The sequence below is a fragment of the Melanerpes formicivorus genome, unplaced genomic scaffold (assembly GCF_026170545.1).
Source record: "Melanerpes formicivorus ecotype bairdi unplaced genomic scaffold, bMelFor1.0.p_v2 SCAF_22, whole genome shotgun sequence".
NCBI classification, from domain to species: Eukaryota; Metazoa; Chordata; class Aves; order Piciformes; family Picidae; genus Melanerpes; species Melanerpes formicivorus.
In genome coordinates, this window is record NW_027142374.1 from 6,722,327 (window position 1) to 6,728,561 (window position 6,235).

The 6,235-nt window shown below is 45.2% G+C and overlaps 1 long non-coding RNA gene across 1 annotated transcript; it reads left to right on the forward strand.

The window, feature by feature from the left end:
* The first annotated feature begins 1,473 nt into the window (after positions 1-1,473).
* Positions 1,474-6,029, forward strand: LOC137448080 (uncharacterized). The gene is made up of 3 exons (XR_010988974.1): positions 1,474-1,588; positions 1,916-2,047; positions 5,493-6,029. It is a non-coding gene; the product is annotated as an uncharacterized lncRNA (long non-coding RNA).
* Positions 6,030-6,235: the final 206 nt, after the last annotated feature.

Consider the following 6,235-nt stretch of genomic DNA (forward strand, 5'->3'; position numbering starts at 1 on the left):
GAGAGGAGCAGAGGGAGGGCAGAATATCCTCCTTCAACCTGCTTGCCTAGGATATGGTTGGCTTTCTGGGGTGTGAGCACACACAGTTTTTAGAGAGAAACAAGTGACAATGTATTCAAAGATGTGCCTTTTAAAGGACAAATCCAGCTTTCATTGTCATTGCCAAGGTGGTTCTTTTATTCTCAAGCCACAAACTCAAAAGTATTTTGAGGCAGGCTGGGTGGGATGTAGGAGAGCTCATTCCTCCTCCACCTTGGCCTCGTGCAGCTGCTCTCTGGCTGAGAGATTTGGCCTGTGAAGTGTAGGTGCTGCACTAACATCTGCTGAGATCTCAGCAGTTTTAGTGCTGCTCCTCATTTATGGTGGCATTTGGCTGGCTGCTACAAGAGCAGATCTGGCCACTTTGTCTGTTTGCTGCCTAGGTAGTTTGTGTGTGGGAAGGGGTCAGGATATGCACCATCTCCTCCGGCAACACTGCAGGAGGTTGTAAAATATTTATAGCAGCAGCAAACCATGCAGGACCTGAGCTGTCAGGACACAGACATTTCTGCTTCCCAAACAGAGGAAACCATCAGGATTTACACACTGCAGAGCCTGCTAAGGTCAGCTGTCAGGGTGAGGTGCTATCAGGCAAGTGCTGCCAAACTTCAAGTCTTCTCCACATATTTATAATTGCCTTAAATATTGTCTGGAGGGTGGTGGCTTGTTTTCAAGCCATGTAATTGTTCTCTCAGACAGAAGTGGTCAGGACGGATCACACTGGTCCTGAGCATCCAACTCATGTCCCATTTTCACCAGCTTCACTCCTACGCGAGACCAAAGACTAATTTCCTTCACTCTTGAAACACACCGGGGCTGTAACAAATAAATCATCAGTATTCAGAAGGAACTACTGCAGGACTCAGGACCTTGGCAACTCCATCACCACCATGTCACCAGCAGACTTGTAGCCTGTGGGTGTCCCTCATTTTCTGCCTGATGTCAGCTCAAGAGCACTGTCCTTGTGGTCCTCTCTGTAAGACAATGCATTTTTCTCTTTGCAGATGAGCAGTGTTGGGTTCTGTACAGGTGCTGTGCTGTGCTGGACACCCCCAGAGACTGTTTTACACCATGATTCCCAAACCAGCTGCTGGGCGATGTCATTGCTTCCCTAAAAGGTACTCAGTTTGATAAAGGTTTTGAATTTCATGCAATCATAGAATCCTTCTCATTGGAAGAGACCTTTAAGACCAAAAAGTTGAACCATTAACCCAGCACTGCCATTAAACCATCACTAAACCATGTGCCTCAGCATCACATCTACATGGCTTTTAAACCCCTCCAGGAAAGGGAGCTGCCCTGGGCACCCTGTTCCAGGCCTTGACAACCCTTTGGGAAAGAAAGTTTTCCTAATATCAAACCCAAACTTCCCCTAGTACAACTTGAACCTGTTTCCTCTTGTCTTATCTCTTGTTCCTTGGGAGAAGAGACCAACCCCCACCTGGCTCCAGCCTCTTTCCAAGGAGTTGTAGAGAGTGAGATGATCTCCCTTCAAGCCTCCTTTTCTCCAGACTAAATAAAGTTGGAGCCATCCCCTTCACCAGACCAGGTAATTCACTGTCATGGAAATACAATAAATTTAGATGTGGGCTGTGTTGTAGTTATAGACCTAACAAAGAGGTTTGGCTAGATAATTTATAAAAGGTGTAATAAACCTGACTGCAGAGCTTAGATCTTAATAAACCCACAATGTCTGGTGTCTGACTTTATAGACAATCTTTATTAACTGAGTACCTGGGTATCAGAAAGATCTGACAGGTTTTTATGGCTGAGGGATATCCTGAGCAAGTGCATGTGTTTCAAAGAGGATCAGAAGCATTGAGTGCCCAGCAGTGGGAGATCATAACCCCCTTGAAAATCTGTTCTCTTCCCATAGGTCGGGGCCAGGATGGAGCTGTGGGAAGAGGAGCTGAGCTGTGGAAGTGTTGCTCTCCATCTCTGGTTGCCAGCCAGCCACCAGCAAAGCCTGGCATCATGTGTGTGGGACAGCTGGGGCCTGGAAGCACTTGTAATTAGAAACAGTTTGCTAACAAATTTCATTCCAGCAGGTGGAGGGAGGGAATTCTGCCCCTTTTCTCTGCTCTGCTGAGCCCCCACCTGCAGTGCTGGGGCCAGCTCTGGAGTTCTCAGCACAAGAGAGACATGGACCTGTTGGAGTGTGGCCAAAGGAGTCCACAGCAAGGATGGGAGGGCTGGAAGCTTTCTACTGTGAGAGAGTTGGAGTTGGTTCAGCCCAGAGAAGGTTTCAGGGAGACATTCTGGTGGCCTTTCAGGACTCCAAGGCACTGATCAGAAACCTGGGGACAGAGTTTTCAGCAGTGTCTGTTGTGACAGGACAAGAGGTGGTGGTTTAAACTAAAAGAGGGAGATTTAGACTAGAGAGAAGGATGGGTATGGTGAGACCCTGTTCTAGGTTGTCCAGAGAGGTGGTAGATGCCCTATTCCTGGAACCATTCCAGGTCAGGTTGTCTGGAGCTGTGAGCAACCTGCTTTAGTTGCATATGTCCTTGCTGACTACGGGGTGTGTGTAGGGTGTATGTGTATGAAATGATCTCCAGAGGTCCCTTCCAACACAAATCATTCTGTGATTCTAAGTTCTTGATCACAGAACTGTCCAGGGAGTGGACTATGTGTGTTATACCTGCTTTCACTCAGCCACAATCCATGGAAAAGCTGTCACCAAAGTGCCACTGATGAAGCATTTGTTAATGAAACCTCCTTTTTTGGGACATCACTAACTTCCCTCATCATCACACAATGTCCTGAACACATCACATGCAAACCAAGGCATGAGCAGGAGCACGAGAGAGCTCAGGGGGGTTCACAAAGGGTCACTGAATAGAAAACAGTGTTCTTTGGACAGCAGAAGAAGGGTTTCAAGCCCAAGATACCCATGTATTTATGTATATATACACAAAAAAGAGATTTTTAACTTCTTCAGATGACTACCAGGCTCCACTCTGTGGATTCATCTGTCCCACCCGCAGGGTACCAAACAGCTCTGGCTGCTGCCTCGCTCAGATGAATGTGATCTGCCCAGAGAGACAGCAATTAATCATGTTTTTTCATCAAAGACCAGTTTTTCTTGAAGGTTACAGCACAATCTAATCACAGGCCTTTTCCTCCTCCAACAAGGAGCATCTGATGGGGTTGGACATGGCAGCAGATCTCCTGCTTGGACTGAGATTTTCATAGAATCAGCCAGGTGGAAGAAACCTTCAAGATCATCCAGTCCAACCTCTCACCCAGCCCTATCCAATCAACTAGGCCATGGGACTATATGCCTCATCCAGCACATCCCTTACTGCTTCCTCCTGGATTACAGGGGGACTATACTGGTCCCTGGCTCCATCTGCCAGTTCAGAAGGCCACTTATTCTGAAGACAACCTGTCCCACTATTGAATATTGAGACAAAGAAGGTATTAAATACCTCTGCCATTTCCTCATCTTTTGTTACCATATTCCCCTCTGCATCCAAAAAAGAGTGGAGGTTGTCCTTGCCTCTTCTTTTGCCATTAGTATATTACAGAAATGTTTTTTATTCTCCTTTACAGCAGTGGCCAGTCTAAGTTCTGAATGGGCTTTTCCCTCTCTAATTTTTTTTTCCTGCATGACCTAGAAACATCCTTAAACTCTTCCTGGGATATCTCCCCTTTTCTCCAAAGATGATACGCCCTCTTTTATTTCCCTGTTAAGCACCAGCCTCATCTTGCACTGCCACACCCAAATCATCATGTTTCAACAAACTGATTTCCCCCCATCCTACCTCTGCCCAGGTCTCCATGCTCCTTGATCTTCCCTGAAGAAATCCACATTCTTTTCTTGCAAGGACCTGTTGTATCTACCAATGGGCAAAGCTCCTCCTTGACCATCTCACAGAGAGCAAAAGTTGGATTTGCCCAACCTCCTTGTGAGGTGTTGTCTTTGGGGCTCTGGCTGATGCATGAATTAACATCAGGCTCTTATCTTGATGGACATCTGAATATCAATATTTAAAAAAAGGAAAGAAGAGATGGAGAGAGCTTGAGGAGAGATGTGCCAGCTGTGTGCAGGCACCAGGACCACAAACAGGGTTCTGCAGCTGTGGAGACAGCTGGTTAGAGTCATAGAGTTATTTAAGTTGGAAAAGACCTTTAAGATCATCACATCCAACCACTAACCCAGCACTGCCAGTTCAACACAAAACCATGTCTCCCAGGACCATGTCTACACAGCTTTGAAATCCTTCCAGGGATGGGACTCCACCACTGCCCTGGGCAGCCTGGTCCAGGCTTTGTCAACCCTTTTGGGGAAAAAATTTTCATCATGTCCAACCTGGTGCAAATGGAGTCCTTTTTCTCTTGTCTCATCACTCATTCCTTATAAGAAATCGGTCTCCACCTTGCTCCAACCTTCCTTCAGGGAGTTGTTGAGAGAAATAAAATCTCCCCTAGCCTCCTTTCCTCCAAATGAAAAGCTCCTATTCCCTCAGCTGCTCCTCAAAGGACTTGTTCTCTAGACCCTGAATGCTCTTTGCAAAAGATCATGGTAATAAGAAAAGATCATTCCTCCAGTGCCTGTCTGGTATCTGAGTGCAAGAACAAGCCTCCCACTTGCTCCTGGCACGATCATATTGGTGCAGTCAGGGCTCTCTGGATCCATCCCAGCACTGGAGCTGACCTGCTGCAGTAGGGTGCCAATTACAATAACCAGCATCTCACTGACACTATGCATTGTATGAAAACAACTAAACATGTCATGAGTGGAGGATAGACAGGAAACAAGGATGTGTCAGGTCTCCATCTGCTGAACATGCCCACCTCACATCAAGTTGGAATTTACAGTTCATAATGTCACTTTGCATGGTGGTGTTGGGTTGATGGTTGGACTTGATGATCCTAGAGATCTTTTCCAGCCTGAATGATCCTCTGATTTGTCTGAGTGTGGTTGAATATCCAGCGCTCCCTGCTCACTTCTGCTTTTCCACACTGCTTCTGAAATGCCAGAGGTGCTTTTCATTCCATAGTCTCTGAAAAGGCAGGATTTCTGCCCAACTCTGATCTTTATAGCTCCCTCATGATAAAAATAGATAGAAAAGGAAAAAAAGCCCAACACCCCATGCTGCCTGCACCTCCAGCCCCACAGGTCCCAGCCAGGGGTGGTTGACAGCTGTCACCAGTAAAGAGGCAACTTCTGCAGTATTAGATAACTACTGATGATTTTGAGGGGAAAAAAATAAAATAATGAAAAGAAGAAGAAGAAAACAACAACATTCTTAATTGTGTTTGTTCAGAAGGACCTCTTTGATGTTTGATCTTGGTTTGGAAGGCAGCTGCCATGTGATAACTCTTTGATCACTCTTCTTTTGCTCCTTTTAGCTTTTTTCCCCTCACATACTAATTTCTTTGTTGTTGTTGTTGTTGTTATTGTTGTTTTGGTTTTGCATCTGGCTTCTAATACCATGATCATGCAGGTACCATCATGGATAACACCCTTGGGGCTGAGCCTGCTCATGAACCTGAGGAGGTAGCTGGACTCTGTCAAGCTGGGGACACTCAGCCACGGGAATCACCTGGTCCATTGGGTTTGTTCTGCTAAAATCAGAGACAACTTTAAATACAAAAGCGCTGGCAAAGGAGCTGGTAAGCATTCTGTTTCCTCCAGCACCACCGCATCCAGGAACCACCCCTCACATAACTACTACAACAGCTGCACCTTCCCCTCAGAAATGTAGGGCTGGAAAGTGCAGCTGCTGTTCCTGGGTGTAGCAGCACCAGTATGAGCAGCTGTAAATAGCATCCCAAAGATGTAGAACAGGCTCAGAAGACATGGCTGAAAAAATGAGATGGGAAAACAGTGATAACTATTAACAATCATTTTCTATTTCTGTCAGGTTTTTCATTTCTTCTCTTCTGATTTTCCCATTTCTTAAAAAGCAGAAAGGTCAGGGCAGTGATGTCTGTCACAGCAGTTCAGGGGAGGAACTTTGTTGTGGGAATTTGTCACAGATACAAAAGGATGGCTTTTCTAGAAAAGAAAAAAGAAAAAAGAAAAGAAAAGAAAAGAAAAGAAAAGAAAAGAAAAGAAAAGAAAAGAAAAGAAAAGAAAAGAAAAGAAAAGAAAAGAAAAGAAAAGAAAAGAAAAGAAAAGAAAAGAAAAGAAAAGAAAAGAAAAGAAAAGAAAAGAAAAGAGAAAAAAGAAAAGAAAAGAAAAGAA